The 19,534-nt window shown below is 28.3% G+C and overlaps 1 protein-coding gene across 1 annotated transcript in view; it reads right to left on the bottom strand.

Moving 5' to 3' along the window:
* The window catches only part of LOC129909253 (FMRFamide receptor), a 55,354-nt gene extending 45,477 nt beyond the window's left edge, over positions 1-9,877 (bottom strand). Inside the window, exon 1 of the mRNA XM_055986310.1 lies at positions 9,577-9,877. The gene's annotated coding sequence lies outside the window, so the exon portion shown is untranslated. The remainder of the gene's footprint in view (positions 1-9,576) is intronic.
* Positions 9,878-19,534: the final 9,657 nt, after the last annotated feature.

Genomic DNA, 19,534 nt, shown 5'->3' on the forward strand with positions numbered 1-19,534 from the left:
GACTTTAAAAAATTCTAACTTTTCTTGTAGGCATCTTTGAAATGAGATTTATACGTCGTTTGAAAGGTGAAATAATAAGCTTTCACATGGTAAATTTGTTTATAGATTGTCAAACAAAAAAATTGATTCCATAGCCTGAGAACATAAAAATAAATGTTTTTTTTTGCTTTTTTTAATGAAATTTGATCGAGTTCAAAAAATTCTAGCTCTTTTTGTAGATGTCTCATAGACCTGATCGATACATATTTTTTTTAGCTTTTTCTTGCAAATTATGATTGTTTGAAATAAGTATACGCTTCAAATCATTATTATTTAAAAGGGAAAGGTTTATTCGAAAGCGAAATTGCAATAAAAACTACTTTATTGCTCCTTCAGTGATTTCAATGCAAAAAGTGACTTAGTCCACTTTCATAATCATTTGCACATTTATTTTCATGAATAAATTACTCTTGAACGCTTTAAAAGGATAAATTTTTTTTCCTAGCAATATTTCCTGCAGCGAAATTATGATGGCGCGGCGGCTCATTGACGAAGTGGTTTGTTTTCTCATCATAAAAGAGCTTGGTACTGCAATTAGCTTCATTTAAATTGGATTCAGCAATTACATTGAAATACTCCGACAAATTTGAATAAACTCAGAAATTTTCTTCAAATTTGATTTTTAGGGAATTATGAAATTTTCGAAATTGTTTAAACAAATTCCAAACTTTTTCCGTTTATCTAAATAAAATTCTCAGCAAGATTATTATGAGACGAATCTGTCTGAAATCTGAATATCAATCAATCATATTCATAATTGTATTAGTGAGTGACATTTATACTTTTGACTATTAGCTACACAACCCAACTCAAAATATTCTTAATTATCAACTTTTTTCTTCAATGTGATAAAAATAAAAAAGAAAGCTCTTCCGGCTTCACAAACAAAAAAAAAAAAAAAAATACTTAAAGATGGAAATATATATTTTTTTTAATAAACCTTTGTTTTTACTTTTGTTTCTTTGTAATATAAAAGGTTATCTTTTTTTGCTTTATCTAAGGCAGCATACAACATATCTTTTTCGACAGAAATAAATACAAAAAAATAAGCCTTTCCATAAAAAGCTATTTTTAGACAATTTTTATGAAAATTAATAAGCTGATTGAAATGAAAAAAAAAAATATGGGTATTTTAGGATTTTGAGGGAAATCACTAAATAACGATTCGATTTCTAGTAATTTGAGATGGCACATGTCAAATATAATGATCCCAAAATATCTTTTTAAATAATTTGTATGTTATCCTTAAGATGGAATGTTTAGAATCTACCAATTTTAATGGAACTATAGTGAGTTTGAGAACACCTTCTTAGAAAAAATTATTATTTACATATGTATGTATAATATCCATGTTTTTTTCCAAGCTTCAGGTCATTCTTAGAATGTTAGTGTTTGGTTTTTTTTTTTTTGTCGATATTTTTCGAGTGTGCTTGAGTCGCCTATTCCACGTGTACACGTATTACACTTGTATTTTAATTATTTGTACCGAATTTCAAGTTGCTATAATTATAGTACCTACACGTGTGCCTATTTATATTTACACGTGTAAATAGTCTTTGAATATTTCTAAGAAATGTTATTACAAATTTTACGCAAGAGTGCCTTTTCATTAATACAGGAAAATTATAAATAAAAACATGATAAATGGATAAATACTTGATAAGTCATTTAAAATATTATTTTCGGTGAAAAGGTGTCTTTTTTAGGGGTTGAGTTATATTATATGAGAAAGATATGATTACAGCCGAAAAACATTTTGTAAATTTTTTAAACTCGTTTGTTTTTATTAACCAAGTATGTATTTAAAGAAAATGCAAAATTATCTAGATTGAAAGGGTGTTTTTTTTTTTAAGAACAGATGAAATTCAGAACTAGAACCAAAATAACTATGACAAAAATGGTATATCAATGAAAATTGTAAAAAACATTTCATTTAACAGAGGCCTCAAGTATATACTCAGTTTATAAACATATTTTAGGTGACAGGGTGTTTTTTTTTTTGGAAAATAAGGAAAATCCAGCAAGAATCGCAAGTAAATATCATGGTTAAAAGGGTGTTGAAAAAAATTGATGGGCAACCGTAATCAAATTTGGCAAGATAGTTGTATTTGAAATAAAAAGCAAGAAATATAGAAACTTCACAAAATTATTTTGGGTGAAAGTGTTTTTTTTTTTTTTGGAGGAGGGAGTAAATTCTGTAATAAGTCCGAAAAAACGCAATGATTCGTGTCTAAGAACTTTAGTATTAACGTTGAATTTGTCATCGAGACCAAAAGTAAAATTAATTTTTGAGTGAAAGGGTGTTTTTTTTTTGTAAAGGGAACTTGGGTATCAAAAATCATTTTTAAAAGTGATTGAATCGATTGAAATCCAGTAATAATATGTTACATTAAAGGATATAAGTCATGTTTCTATGGAGGCTGTACAATTATTTTGAATGAAAGAGTGTTTTTGTTAACAAACATTTAGTACATTTAGTACAGACTTCAAAAATAATTTTTTTTTCTGAGTTATTTATTTTCTTATTTTATCAACTTTTTATCTTTTATCCTTATTGCAAAAAAAAACTTCTTGCCAAGTTTCTTGGGAGTAAAACATTTTTTAATGGCTATTTTACCTATTCTCTACAATAATTTAAATGTAAATAGTCTTTCTGGGAACGCAACTTGATTTTACATTTTTGTTAATTCTATGAGTTGATTCATTTTTGATACCCTACTTAAAATTGCATTTATGGGTGTAAAAATTAAATAATTAAAATTACGAGTAAAAATCTAAAAGACGACAATAAAAGCCCAAATATCAAAAACAAAACACGTACTTCAACACATAATTGACAGGACTTATGAAATGTCCAACTGTCATATCCGATTAATCACTATTTTCCGATATATTTCCCTATAATTCCATTTTATCTGAAAAACAAATAAATAAATGAGTAAATTAATTAATGACATGTGAGTTTCTGAGTTTATTTGAATCCAGATAACAGGCATATAGACAACCTTTTATTATTTTCAATCGAATGCATTATGTTTTTTTGTTCCGAGTTATAATTGTTGCTATGATAATCACACACTGGGATTATTAAGATTTCACTTTTAATTAAATTTTTTTATCGATAGCTATCTTTTTTTTAATCCTTTTTATCAAACAGGTAGACATATTTACATATACAGGGTGTCCCGGGATGAGATAAGACGATTTTGAGGGATGATTTTTAGATATATTTTAAGAAAAAAAATTTTCTACAGCAACTCTCTATTTGCAAAGTTGATACCCTTTAGCGATGATTTAAGAAAACGCTTACTTTGGTATGCCTTTACTCATGTTAATGTTAATAACTTCGTTAATACTTATGATAAAAACTTCATCAATGTCTTGATTTTTAGAAGAAATCCTATTCTTTTATATAATTGTTGTTACTAGGTCTTAAATAGAAATGAACCCATTTTTAACTAAAGCAAACAAAAAAACACATTTTTTTAGAGATTTTACCTAGTGCAGGTTTTCCTAAATATCATAAAATCTATAAGTTTTCTGGAAAACTTGTGAACAACATTTTTGTTCATTATTGTTTTCTTCATGAGAATAAATTTATAAAACACTATGTTTATAACACATTTATCGAAGAAAATCGACCCCAAAGTCAAAAATTATCATGGGTTTAAAAAAATTTATTCCATTTAAATATTAATATCTGAGCAATGAAAAAAGATAAAAACATTTTTTAAATGCAAGTGCAAAGAATAGGATTTCTTCTAAAAATCAACACATTAATAAAGTTTTTATCATAAGTATTAACAAAGTTATTAAAATAAACATGAGTAAAGGCAAACCAAAGTAAGCGTTTTCTTAAATCATCGCTAAAGGATATCAACTTTACAAATAGAGAGTTGCTGTAGAACAATTTTTTTCTTAGAATATATCCAAGAATCATCCCTTAAAATCTTCTTATCTCATTCTGGGACACCCTGTAATCCTGTATATTGAAAAATACTTTTTGTTCTATTTAAAAAAAAAAACAACACAAACATGCAAAGTGTATACCCTTGCCAACAAAAGCTTCATAATAATTATACCCCCAATAGCAATAACAGTGTAATCTCATTAAGTTCTGAGTAAAGGGATTTAAAATTATAGCAGTTGCATGTTTAAAGATAGACCACCGTCATAAAGTGTATTTTATTTGTTTGTCCTTTAATTTCACAACAAAAACAAGGTGGTGTTGAAATAATAAAACAACACCCTTTTAGTCATGATTTTTTTTTTTCTTTTACTTTTTTATTTATTAAGATTCACATCAGGAGAAAAGGTATAGGCTTCTGGTTCTACCGTGTGAATATATCCAGATTAAAATCAAGCTTCAGATTACCCTCCATTGCATGCAGGTTGAAGCTATAAATAGCTTCTTCATAGACCCTCGAGGGTATAAACAACATTACAATCGGGACAATGACGATACGCATTCGTATCGTATCGTTTCGTAGTGGGTGGCCAGAAAAGAGGAGATAATAACCAACACATTGTTGTGGCAAGGATATTTGTTTAAATCCAATTATGCATGGTGTTCCAGTAAAATTGCATAATGAAGCGCAATATTTCCTGCTTTATAAAATACTCTCGGTCGCGCGGTCGAAACAATATGCCTGTTACCAACGCCGATGGCCGCCTTCACCCAGTAGTAAATTGAGTTTCAAGGTTCTCGTTGTTATCAGAGGTAATAAATATCACTTCAACAAGAGTTACAAGCTATATACACTTTAAGAGAGGGTGCAAATTCATTTCGTAAAAAGGTAGATAATAATAAAATTGATCGAAATACGAAATAACTTAAAGGCTATCACTTTGATGAAAAAGAGGGATAAAATAGAAAACATATAAATCTTTTCCTACTCTAGTGAGTATTTTTAGAAATTTATACTCTGGATCTGTTATAGGTGGGGGATAACAAGAAAGTAAAATCAAACACAAAATTGAAAGTTCACCAGTTCAAATAAGTGTTACAGAAAAAAATAAGGAAAATAAATAGAAAACAATAAGAAGTAAAAAAAAAAAAAAAAACTAAAAACAAGAGAAGAATTTTAAATTAGTTTCTGCAGAAATGTTCATTTTTCATCGAAATAATAGCAAGGCCAAGACTATTCCAAGTAAAAACCAACAATGATTGGATTTTTTCTTCTACGAGAACAACACATACATAAGAATATACAGAAATAGAATGTAAACTGTTTGCTAAAACCCTTTCTCGGAGAAACTGACTTGGAAATCAATTTGTTTGTGGGGGATGAGAATTTTTTCAATTTCAATGCAAGAATGCATGGTGGTTATGCAGTTTTTTTTTTCCCACCAAATTGAAATTTTATTGAATATTTCAAAAATTCGTTAGTTTCGTAGAAAAGTCGAAAGACAAAAAGAAATTGATTAGTAAGAACTTTACTGACCTCTTTCATCTTGAATTTGAAACAATGCGAAAGAATAAATTACAAAGACCGAAAATAAGTTTGAGAGGGCTTTTTAGAAAAGTTTGGGTTTTCTTAGAATTGAGCTTTAATTTAGATGGTAGAGAATTTTATTCCCAAGAGAAAGCGAGGAAATCACATTATACAAACACCACATGTCATTTTGAGATATTGGGCCACTTTATATTCCCTCCGAAATTTCAGAAAATGTCATTAGCCTATTAATTTATGAATAGACTTTTACTTTACGAACGAATATTGCCGATTACTGTTTGAAAACAAGATTTCATAAATTTGAATTTCGCCATTTTTTTTCTCTCTAGGAAAATTTTCTTATTTCTTTTCGTAAAATAAATGCAAAAAAACCAAAAACAAAAAACAAAGTTTTTCAAAGTATTATTTTATTATTATTATTTTTCATATATGTAACACCACCCACAATACATCATTTTTCGACAATCCCTTAATATATATTAGGTACTCTCAAAAAAAAATCTTGTTCCCCAAAAAGGAAAACATTTTTAAAAATAGATTTAAGTAGGTACTTAAATAGGTTTAGTTTTTATTTAAAGAAGACATGTTGTTTCCCAAAAAAGTACAAGAAAGGGTATCCAATTTATTTAATATTGAAACAGAAAGAAAATATGATTTAAAAATGTTTGGGAGATTCTCTTAGAAGGGAAATCGATATTTTTTAAGGATCAAAACTAACGGTATACTTGCCATGTGACTTAATTGGAAAAAGTTGTTTTTCTCAAAAGATTCTACTTTTAAAATAAAAATAATAGTTTTTGAACGGTTCCTGTCACTAAACAGTTTGTCTTTTATAAATTTTTTGTAAAAACAAATTAGTTTTTTTTCTAAACGGCTGCTTCAACAATTTTCAAACAAAATTCCCAAAATTTTTTGTTTTTTGGATAGTTTTAATAGAAAAGGAATAGTTCTTTTATTTTATTGTGGTTAAATGTTGTTAATATTTAATAATTACTTGCTAAGTGATTTCCAATTTAAGAGTTATGGAAGTATATCAGGAACGCTTTTTTTTAAAGTAAATTAGATGGAATAAAGAGGAAATGAATTTATTTTCAAATTAGACAAACACATTCTCAAAAGTGTAGTGTATTATCATCAGTTAATTAGGAGTAAACTCTAATTTATTTGATTTCTAATTATTAGATTCTTGAAGACAAGTGTAAGCACAATCGAAATATCACAAAAAAAAAAAAAAAATATAAAGCACATTTTCTAAGAATCACTTGAAGACTAAGAATTATAAAAATTGTTATAAACATGTAAACTAATTTTTCCAGAAATATAACCATTTCACTAACTGATTCGATTGAAGTTGGTAGATTCTAAAAATTTCATCTTGAGCATAAGATACAAATTATCTAAAAAAAATATATTTTGGGATTATTATTTTTGACATAACCTACGCAAATTACTGATTACCAGAAATCGAATCGTTATTTAGTGATTTCCCTAAAAATCCTAAAATACCCATATTTTGTTTGTCATTTCAATCCGCTAATTAATTTTCTTGATTTTCATAAATTCGGCCTAAAAATAGCTTTTTGTAGAAATGTTTGTTTTTGTATTTATTTCTGTTGAAAAGAGATATGCTTATTAAGATAATGGAAAAAAGGCAACTCATGTACTTATATTTATTATGAATAAGAAACAACAGGAAAACAAAGGCTTTTTCTTTTTTTTTGTCAAGCCAAAAGAGCTCCTTTTTTATTTTTAGAATATTAAAACAAACAAAAATCTCTGAACAAGAATATTTTGAGTTGGGTTGTGTGTAGCTAATAGTCACAAGTATAAATGTCACTCACTAATAAAATTATGATTGATTGATATTCGAATTTTAGACAGATGCGTCCCACTACAATTTTGCATGAAAATGTTCTTAAGAATTCTTCTTTTATTGGAATTATAATTTCTTTTTTTTTTTTGATTTGACATGTAAGCAAACATTTAGTGAAAAAAGAGAACAAAAGTTCAAAAACCATACATATGTAAATGTTTAGAGAATGATATATTATTTAAATTTGTTGATAATTTAATTGTTTATGTTTATTCGCTTCTTTTTTGGTAAAGCTCTCGGCAGTTGGATTTCTAAAAAGTCAATAGTGAAAAAGACTTATATCGATTTATAAACATAAAGGAAAAATGAAATGGTTCAAAGAAATTATTCATAGAAAATTAAATTACCAACTTATTGTGAAATTATTAAAAAACATTACTAAAATTGTTACCTCAAATCAATGAAAAAAACTTTATAAAAAAAATTAAAAAATTAGTAACTTTTTTCTTTAATAATTCACTCGCTAATTTAGTTCAAAATCGATTTTAAATTGGAAAAAAAAGTATTAATAAAGTGCAACCTATTGGACTTATCGAAGCCCATTTTTTAACATGTGCATGTTTTAGTTTAGACCATGAAAAGTATTTCCCGATGTGCAATCGGGCTCTACTATTGATTTTTGAGGTCACTGAAGTAGTTGATATTATTCGTTACATATACCGAATTAAAATTGTTAAAATTTTTCTAATTTCTATCAAAATAAAAATAGCCGTTTAAAATTTTTTCTTGCGGTAAAAATAATACCGTCAAAGCTTAAAACAGCATGTTTTATTAACCTCACTTATTTCTTTCTAAATTTTTCCCAGCTTTAAGAAAATAGAACAACACAAACATTTTTGTATTTAGAGTTTATTGAACTTTTCGCTCAATATGTCAAATCCAAATTTACGATATTTGTAAATAATAAAAAACAAAAAGTCGTACTCAACTAACAATTCTGCTTCTTAGATGCTCCTTTGAGATTCAGATTTGACAAAAACTCGATATAAACAAAATGTGAAAAGATTTTTGTCTATTTTGTAAATAAAATATTTATTTGTTGGAGGCTTTTGTTCGAAAAAAATTCTGAAAATCCCAAAACCACAACTTGGCAACGCTGATTGATACCTACTTTGAAAAACATTCCTCTAAAAATGTTTCTAAATATTTTTTTCTCAGTAAAACGTCTAAAATATTTTGATTAAAATTTCTTGTTAAAAAATTCTTAACTTTAGAAAAAACTTCCTCCTCAAAACTTTACCTAATTTATAAATAAAAAAAAAAATAAATTCAACCAGATATAAAAAAAACTCTGTTCAATCATTAAAAGTCTGCCTACCTCATCCATTTTATTAATCATCAGCTACAAATATAAACACAAGAAAGAAAAAGAATATAAAACATACAACCGGCAGGCACAAGTAAAGGCAGATGACAAAAACCATAATCCCTCAACAACGTCAATAAAGGCAAAATAAAGGCTTTTTTTTCTTCTTTTAAGTTCCATTACCATTACAACCGAGTCAGCATTATATTTTATACCCCCCCCCCCCCCTTTTTCACCCTAACCCACTTTCTTTTATAAAAATCACCTGCCATAGACCTTCCTTTCTTCTTCATCGAAACAAAAACAAAAAAAAAATTATTGTGCAAAAATTGTCTTCATCTTCTTCTTCATCAAAAGATATTTCAAATTTAATTACCTCTCTCTAACAAAACCACACACAAACATTCAAGAAAAAATATTTTTAAAAAAATATTATAAATATATAAAAATTAAACAAATTGCACAACAAATATAATAAGTCAACAACATTTTCTATATAGAGAACCAAAAGCGCTGAAGAAAAAAAAATTGATATTCTGAAAAAAAAAAAACAAAAATCGGGTTATCCGTTCGATGTCAGCTAAAAATAAAATTCTATACAAAAACTGTCACCCCGTTTCAAAAACACAACAAAACATTTTTTTTTCCTCATACTCTTCTCTAAAATACTCAAAAAAAAGTCTCTTGAAAACACACAAAAAGTAGATATTTTTAACAGAGTGTGAAAAAAATTAAATTTTTTTTAATTTGTTTATTTTGTTTTTATTTTGATTTAATGTTAATTTAAATTTTTTTAACAAAAAAATAATAATAAAATGCTGGAGTGTTTTTCTCTTAAAAAAAACTGTTCCTGTTTTAAATTTTGTATTTTTTTTGTTTATTTTGATTGCAAATAAATTTACCTTGAAAATCCTAATTAATTGGTTATGTTTTCAATTATCAAAGAGACCACCAAGAGAGCTCTTGAAATATTTTTGTATGAGTCTGCTAAGTCTGCTACTTTCAGTTGATGTTTTTCAGAATTGTGTTATCCAATGTGCGTGTTTTTCTATTTCTTTTTTTTTTTGTATTTTTCTTTTTCTGCTTTCGAACACAAAGTGATTAGCTTTTCTATTTTAATTCTTTATTTTTTCTATTTTTTCTTCTAAATTCACAAAATACCTCTCACGATAAGATATATTATCACTGAAAGATTTTTTTTATTCATTTTTTTTCTTATAATATTTTTTTTAAATTTATAAATAAACTTAATGACTTTTTTTTATGTATCACAATTAATTTTTTTTTTTATTTTTATTTTTCAAAAATTTACAATTTATTCATTTTCAAATTAACACTTGGGAATTTCACCTTCAATTTTCAAAATCTATTAATTTTTTTTATAGATTTTTTTAAAATTAAAAATAATTTTTTAACTTAATTTAAATTTTTCAACTTTTTGGAAAATTTAATTTTCGTATTCCTTTTCACGGGATAAATTTTTTCATAAATTTCCTTTTTTTTGTTGTAAATTTTTCGAAATTTTTTTTGAAGGTCGAAAACGTGGCACACGATTTTGAAAAAAATGCGATAGAAATTATACCCAGCGACAAGAATAGAGGAACCCGTCAACGCCTTGCGCGTCTTGGTATCGGTATATAGTCGTTGTCCGTGTCGTAGTCGTATAGTCTCGGAGGATAGAGGCAATGTGTGAACCAGCAGCACGTTGGATGCCAACTGAAGATTGAAATTGAAAGAGACTGTTGTGGCCAATTTGAAAATGTATCTCAAGCGAAAGTTTGTTGACAGTGCCAGCAGAACCGAGAACCCCGAGAAAAGATAGAAAATCCGGTCATGGAGCTCCATACAACAACCGAAAGGGAGATCCCACGCAAAATGACAGAGGGAACTTTTTTTTAAGGGTTGGTATTTGTATGTTTTAGCACACGTGCTTAGCTGATGTTTAGCGCGGGAAAAGTCGAATCGGGCGGAGGGTGGTTTTCTAGCATGATACCTATTTTCATGATAGAACAGTTTTTTTTGAACAAAATTTGGTTTGGCGCCAAAATGTCCCAAATGAATAAGATGCGGAAGGAGCTTCATTCATAAATTTTATGGTTGTTTTGGTTTATAACAGTTTTTCAAAAGAAGGGATGATTTTTTTTGGCGCATGGCCAGTGTTCAATTGGGGAAGTTATTTTACGATATAAAATTTTTAGTACAAAAAAGTGAGAGAATTTTTTGACCATTGAAGAAGAAAAGACACAAAGACAAGATTTTTTTATATGTGAATCTTTTTGAATGACTATAAGAAGTAAGATGCGGTCAGTAAACCTGCAAAAGTGTAATTGGCAGTGGCTTGACTCTGCTTAACCATCACACAAAGAAGATGAAAGGAAAGATACGATGCGGTTGAATTCTTTTAATATTCATTCATATCCGCCAAAAGTCTGTTGTCGCGACGGGAAGATGCAATTTTTGTATAGATACTTAGTTACTTTTGACTAAACTACTAGCTAGCTAGTATAATATAATGGAACGTAATAATTGGCACGGTGTGGTTGATTTTGTGGATGAAGCAACGGCATGGAATGGCGCTTACAAGTGTCTGTAGATTTTGGTTTAAAATTAGTATGCCTTATGAAGAGATGAAGCTGATGGATGCAATGGCTCTCTGATATATCTTTGAAATTGATGAGGTTTTTGTTTGATGTGTACAATTTGAGTTTGACTGGAGAGATTCGGGACAATTCAATTTGAAGATGGCTAGCAAGTTAGTATAGTAAAGTGGGCATAAATTACTAAATTGAGTTTTTTTTTTTGAAAGATTGCATTGTCGTATATAGATTGTGTTGGTGGGGGTTGATTTGGTATTTTGGAGTGGTGCCATTTTATGCAAATTTTTTGTGTTGCAGATAAATGCGCGCGAAGTTTAGATATGTGTGTATTTCGTACGATGAAGAAATCCAATTTGGTTTTGTGAATATAGTCTGTGACTGATAAAACGATTTGTATTGTAATTTTTGGCGAATGTGCTTTTTTTCGGTTTTTGTTCTTTGTGTGAAATTGAAGTGTAATTGAAGAGAAAATGCATTCTTCTTTGGTTGAAGGGATATTGTGATGGAATTTTTGATATTGACAAAGTCACGTGAAAGTCAAAAGTAACTTTTGGATTGGAAAATGTTTTTTTTTTTCTGGTTAAAATTAAATATGATTTTAGATAAATCAGAATATTGACCTCTTGTCAGAAGTGATTTAATGTCTTGTTTTTTATTTTAATTTAGATCTTACTCCAAAAGCCTTAAAAGTCTTGAAGAGTTTAAATTCCATATAGTGACATTTTTGCTGAATATGGTCGAAATTCAGGACTAACTTTAAAATGGTTTAAAAAACTTTTTTTTTAGGAAAATAAAAATTGCTATCAAAATTAGTTGTTCAACAAATTTGTTATATTATTAATAAACGAAAAAAAATTAAAAACGGTCTGGGTTGAAGCAGACAACCAACCCTGTCAGTACTGGCTTCCATTGCAGAAACCCCAAAACCATGTTTGTAACCCACTAAAACTACGAACAGCAGACGAATCTGCTCGAACCGAATACAGTTACTCTTACCATGAACCTGTAAGTAACAAAAGGTCTTCACTACTAATCAACATGAATTACACGTGAAAAACGTCAAACATAAGCTGTGATGCTTCGTTAATTCAAAATACTTGTTAACCAGAAGCAGCGGACTTCATTCAACATCTGCCGGTATATAATCTGTGTACCATAGACGCCTAAAGAACGGTTTACAAAAAAATCACCAAGGAGTGCTCAATACCAAAAATATTAAATTCTCTGTACAGAATTTACATGACATGAATTCAGTATATCAAATCACAAACAGAAGAATTTTGGAAAACTATAATTGCTTAATAGTCTTTAAAGTGATGAAAATTTTTTCACATGAAAATTTTTTTTTGGGAATGTTTGCCTGCTTTAAAATATGGGAACGAAAATGATCACGAAAAATTTCCCTCGTATCGGTACAAAATTCCCAGAGAAATAAAGCTTTCATTTTATTAAAATTTTTGTTCAATGAAATAAATTTCGAGGAGGATTTCACGATCACTCAGTAGATTTTGACAACGAAAATCCACCCGGACTATAATTGGCCACCACAAAGTCGTCGCACTGCATAACTATAAATTTTTAATTAGTTTTATTATTTATGTATTCTTTTGTATAAGATTTTAATTTTTAAGTTATACAATTCACATTCAGTACCTATTAACTGAAATATTATCATTATTTGCACGTTGTCCACGTGCACTGTGGCGTATACGTGATTTTTTTTATTTTTGTTTTTTTTTTTCGACAAATGCAAGAAATTAAGAATCTTTTTACGCTTATTTTAAGAAGAAAGTCCTACCCAAAATTCGCTTAATTTAATACAGATTCTATTTGTTTTCATCATGTCTTATTTTCCCGTGTATTTTTATTGAAATTGGTTGAAAATCGACTGAGAAGAAAAAAATCGGTTGAAAATTGATTTCATACGACTGAAGGTGGCATAAAAAAAGGATTTGTGCCTTTATATCCAAATTTTGGGGATGTATAGTGAAATTTGTACATACAATTTCGTAATCGGTGTATTTTGTGCTAAACAGTGTAAGTTAAAAATTTTTAATTCTTATCTATTTCATAATTTTACGTTGACCTTTCGTATCATGAATTTTTAGCTTAAGTCAAATTTAGCTCTAAGGGCTTCTTGGTACCACAGTACACATAAAAAGGTAATATATTCCGAACTGACATTGGTCGCCAGATTGTCAAAACATGACACTTTGGCGACCAATGTCAGCTACCGAATTCTTAATTGTTTAAAATACCGACGAAAAACGCACAAAAACCGATAAACCACGCACACCACTAATTTTTAAACAATTATTTGCCATTTTCCGCGATGAAACACGAAGAAAATTTGTTATTTTTCAATTTATAATATTTTTAAATGACATTTTATAAATTAAAACAAAAACAAATTTCCTGTTTACTGCGATTGAAATATAAAAATTAAAGGCCGACCTGACAGATTGGTGCCCATTTTTGACAAACAAATTTTGACAACGTTCGGAATATATTACCTTATTATGTGTACTGTGTCTTGGTACAGCTTATAAGGAATATACTAATAAAAATACTAAATAATGGTGGCAGATTACAAAAAAAAAAAAAAAATATTTCAAAAATAAAAGGCAATGAAAATTCACGAGCCCATAAAAGAAATTTTTATTATTTTTGTAAACAATTTTTGGGAGAATTTTAAAACTCCATTTAATTCTTTTAAATGCCTCCAATGTTTTCAACATTAATAATATACTTTCTTTAAGTCGTAAAATTTTTGATAGCAAAGTAAAACAACCAACAATCACTTCTCTCATACTAATCCTCCATAATCTCTTAAGAGTCTGCAGTCTGACATTCAAAATTTCACAATAGCAGTTTTTATTCTGTGGTTCCATCAAAAAAATTTTTCAATTATTACTTCTGCTAGAAAAAGCAACAGTTTTCATTCACGAACGACTCCGAAGACGAGGACACGAACGACCGACGTCGAGGCCAGAGACAATAACCCTAATGCACAGTCAAGCATTGCGACTGGCATTTTTCTTGGAATGATATCCTTGCCCACGAATTCGTTTTTTGACGTCACTACTTTCCTTGAATTTGAATTTTGTTCTCTTTTATCCTTCACAAACACTTTAAAATTATTATGTATTCCTTCTTCATAATGACTTTTCGCTTGAATGATCCCAAAAGATTTTCAACTGACTTTCTAACTACGCCAAGACTTCTCTCAACCATAATTCATCATCTCCCCATGCTCATCAGAATAATTATATTTGTCCGAAACGAAAGAAAACCCAAACTAATAAGAACAACTTTTTGGGATGAACAAAAAAAAAATAGAAAAGAAAATTATAATATTTTTTTTATTGCATATGCAAAAGGGCAAGAAGACAAAAGTTAATTTTTTTGTTTAGTTATTCCAATCACGTTTTGGCGGGGTTTTGATCCTATAAAATCCTGTTTCGCGAACGATGTTGCGTCATATTAAATGGACTTATTAAAATTTTTGGCGCCATCTAGACAGACAGCAATAATTCAATTTCTAAGGATTAATTCACTTAAATTTGCTGTGTTGAAGCAAGGAAACAAAAGACAAATTCTATGAGCGACTTCATAGAAAATTATGGAATCAATTGATGACTAACTAATAAATAAAAGAAATTATCTTTGCTTGAGTGCCCACATCGTATTACAAACAAAGAGAACTTGAAGAAAATTTCGTGGGAGTTGTAAAAGGCATTGAATATGAATGAGAGTTCAGAAATTATTTTCAAAGATTTAGTTTTGGAATTTACATCATGAAAGTTGAAATCAGTTGATCAAAAATTTATTGATAGCTGTATAATCCAGTCAAATAAGGATTTAACCTCGGAATGAATGTTAGTAGAAATTTTTTTTGCTCAATATCTTCCTTTTGCCATTCTATAACATAACTCAAAAGTCTAGAAAAATCTCATGTCCGCTTGTCGCGATTTCAAGGTCAAATCGCGAAATGGAGATTTTCAAAATTAGCAAAAATAGGCTATGGTATTGTATACACATTATGATACATGATTTCAAGGTATTTTTTAATGCTGAGTCCAAAAAATCTAAAATCTAAAATCTGAAAAAAGTTATACCTGTTTTTCATCTTTCAACCCATATTATTAGCTGCGTTCCTTTGGAAATATTTATCTACTTTTTAGTACTTAAAGCTGCTTTGAACTACTTTTTCAGTATAGCAAAGTAGTTCAAAGTAGTTTTAAGTACTAAAAAGTAGATAAATATTTCCAAAGGAACGCAGCTATTATAACAGTTGCTAACTTACTACCGAAAAACCCTTAAAAGTAATGGTAGCGGAATCATATTTTGCATGAGGGTTTTCATATTTATTATCATTAAGAATCAAAACAATGCAATGCAAAAAAACATTTATATCTATGACAAAATGGTATTTTTTGAGAAAAGGGGAAATTTTGGGATGTGCACTAAAAAACATCCTGGTACAATCTTGGAATTAGTGCTAATAGGCTAATTTTTTTGCTTCTATCTTTGTTTGGATATTCTATAACTTATGTCAAAAATCTAAAAAAATCTCATGACCGCAAGTTCTTATTTTCCAGTTAAACTAAGTTAGGCGCAGATTTAAAAAAAATAATAAGAAAATTTTAGATTCTTATATGTATACCAACATAACCCATATCATTTCAAGGTATTTTTTAGCGCTGATTCCAACAAAACCCACAAACAAATCAATATGACCATCCCTGAAAAGTAATGTACCTTATTCATGTTGATCTGACACAAATATCTGAAGAGTAGTTTTTCAATTTTTTCAAATCTGCACCTTATCTTCAAACCAAGAAAATTAGGACTTGCGGACATGAGATTTTTTTAGATTTTTGAGGGTAGTTAAAGAATATCCAAACAAAGATTAAAATGAAAAAATTAGCCTATTTGCACTTATTCCTAAGATGAACAAGAATCTTCTTTAGTGCATATCCTAAAATTTGCCCCTCCATCAAAAAATACCATTATTTCGTAGGTATATATATTTTTTGTAATGGATTGTTTTGATTTTTAATAATGATGGACTCTAAAATCTTCATGCAAAATTTGGTTCATCTACCATAACTTTTAAGGGTTTTTCGGCAGTAAGTTTGCAACTGTTATAATAATATGAGTTGACAGATGAAAAACAGGTATAACTTTTTCCAGAGACGTCAGATTGTCTTGATTTTAGATTTTTTGGAATCAGCATTAAAAAATACCTTGAAATCATGTATCATAATGTGTATACAATACCATAGCCTATTTTTGCTAATTTTGAAAATCTCCATTTCGCGATTTGACCTTGAAATCGCGACAAGCGGACATGAGATTTTTCTAGACTTTTGAGATATGTTATAGAATGGTAAAAGGAAGATATTAAGCAAAAAAAATTTCTACTAACATTCATTCCGACATTTACCCCTTTTTTCTCCTTATTTTTGGATTTGGATTATTTATTTTTGGATTGTTAACTGTGACTCTAAAACTTTTAACTACGAAATGTTTGAAGAAAACCCTTCCAAAGATTTTGGACTTAACTTCTTAGGACCAAAAATAACTGTACCTACATTAGGGTGGACCAAAAAAATTATTATTCATTATTTTGATTTGCTCTACCGATAACTTGTTTTCTCGACACAAAATAATGCTACCCTAAATTTTTCAGAGTTTTTCGATGATGTTTAGGGGTTGCGCGCACCGCTTTAAAAAAAAAATAAGCTCTTTTAGTTTTTAATTTTTTTAAAGCTTAAATAATTTTTTAATCGAAAAGCTGTTTGAGTAAAAAGTATTGAGTATCAATAGATATTCTTATATCAATTTTTCTTTTTTTTTCAAAAAAATATTTTTGACTGATTCCCAGGCGTTAGAAGTCGAAATTAGTGATAAATGCTGGGAAAAAAGCCTTAAAACTATGTTTTACTGTTTTTTATAACGGTTAAAATTATTTTTATCGTATTCTTCATCAAATTTACTATAAAAACCGTGCTTTTATATTGCTCAATTCTTCTTAAATTGATAAAAGAAAAATAATTTATAAAAAAGATCGTACCAAAACAAGAGAAAGAAAAATGGGGGAGGGTACTATATCTTGGGCACCAAGATTTGGTAACAGAGTTTTGTAGAGGAGTTAAATACGATCATTTTTTACTATGGGATGGCAATTTTCTAAAAAATGACTTTAAATAACAAAAATAATATTAAAAAACAATGGCAACACTTACAGTTATGAATGATACCTTTTTCAAAAGCTGGGAATCAGTCAAAAATATTTTTTTTTGAAAAAAAAAGAAAAATTGATGTAAGTAGATCTATTGATACTCAATACTTTTTACTCAAACAGCTTTTCGATTAAAAAATTATTTAAGCTTTAAAAAAATTAAAAACTAAAAGAGCTTTTTTTTTAAAAAAAAGGGGTGCGCGCAACCCCTAAACATCATCGCAAAATTCTGAAAAAATTAGAGTAGCATTATTTTGTGTCGAGAAAACAAGTTATCGGTAGAGCAAATTAAAATAATGAAAAAGTGGTTTTTTGGTCCACCCTCTCAAGTACACACTGGTGTATAAATTGGTGTAAATTCATTGATTTTGGTGTAAAATTGAGGAAATTGAAAAAATATGGTGTATTTCTCAAAATTATTGGTACAAAAATTATACCACTGTCTTTTCTGTAAAAAATTTAAACATTTCTTTAAGATTAAGTGCAAAAATACACCTATATTCAGTTGTTTTTATAATATACCATTAATGGTGCATAAAATTATTCGATTCTGAAATCAACCAAAACGGTATATTTTGTACACTCTCTTCGGTGTAGGAAGTACACCCTGTGGACATAAAATTCACCAGAATGCAAAAGTGGGAGACGACATATTTTTCAATGGCCGCCATTTAAAAATAGAAGACAGCGATTAATTATTTTACTATAATAGTATAGGTATTTATCGACCTAATTATCCCGCATTCTTGGTTTTTTCGATTCGGTATATTATATTATAAAAGAACTCTTCTAAAAAAATGTAAAAACAACAAAAAAGTTATAATTTTTGAAAAACTGATCTTTAAAATCGAAAAAAAAATCCTTAATTCACTGATATTTTTGAGTCGCTCGATTTTTAGAGGGGGAAGTATCTAAAATTAGTAGACAGAATGTGTTTCGTTTTAAAATTTGGCAAACAAATTCATATTTAACCATTAGTTTCTTATAGCAATATTATGAAAGTGAATAAAAATTCATTTTCATTTATTTCATAACAAATGGTGTGAATTAGAATTCATCAAACTGTTTGAGGTAAAAAATAAACTTTTGGCTTAAATTTTAAATGTGAATAATTTAAATGGTGTATTTTATCCATAGATTGTGTATTTTTCAATTTCAAAGGGATAATTTTCACAACAACCAGATAATTTAATATACCACTAGCGCCATTTATACACCAAAAATCGGTATATTTTTTTAACAACCGGAGTTTATCATATACGAGCAAATGGTGTATTTTTTATATTAAAAATGTATATCACGAAAGCGCAAAAAATACACCAAATATTTTGGTGTATTTTAGACTTTTGTGCTACTTGAGCTACTGTACATGTCATGTACCAATTTTAGAAATTTTCTCCAAAACACATGAATTTGTTACAAAATCTGCCATAGAACCGTTTTTTTTTTTTTTTTTTTTTTAATTCTGAATTTCTCATAAACGATTAGTTTAATTTCAACGAAATTTTTATACAATTCATTTTTATATAGCTTCAATAGAATTTAAAATAAAATTTAAAAAATAAAACATTTTTTTTTTTTTTTTGAAAAATCAAATTTGCGAATGGAATTTTTTTAAGTTCTGTTTTAAGGGGTTGGTCAATATTTTCAACAATATGGCATACCTACCAAACTTTATTTTAAAATTTTTGTTTTCAAATAAAAAATTTTGTTTAAAAAAAAAAACTGCTTTTCAATAAAAATATCAAATTGCAATTTTTTAAATTAAATCAAAGTGAAGTCGAAAACTTAAGAAATCAATGAGACTATTGGAATTTGGAAGTTTAATTTTTTGTTTGCAATTTAAAAGCAATAACCATTTTACTCTTCAGTCTTGGAACAGGAACCAATTTTACTATTTTCTTTTAACTCTTGGCCTTGAATTTATTTTTAATCTACTGAAGGTAAAATACTGTGGATGTAACTGCCGAGGAAAAATTCGGTAGAGATTTCCAACCGATAAGACAAATTTATTGA

This window comes from Episyrphus balteatus, chromosome 2 (assembly GCF_945859705.1).
Source record: "Episyrphus balteatus chromosome 2, idEpiBalt1.1, whole genome shotgun sequence".
NCBI classification, from domain to species: Eukaryota; Metazoa; Arthropoda; class Insecta; order Diptera; family Syrphidae; genus Episyrphus; species Episyrphus balteatus.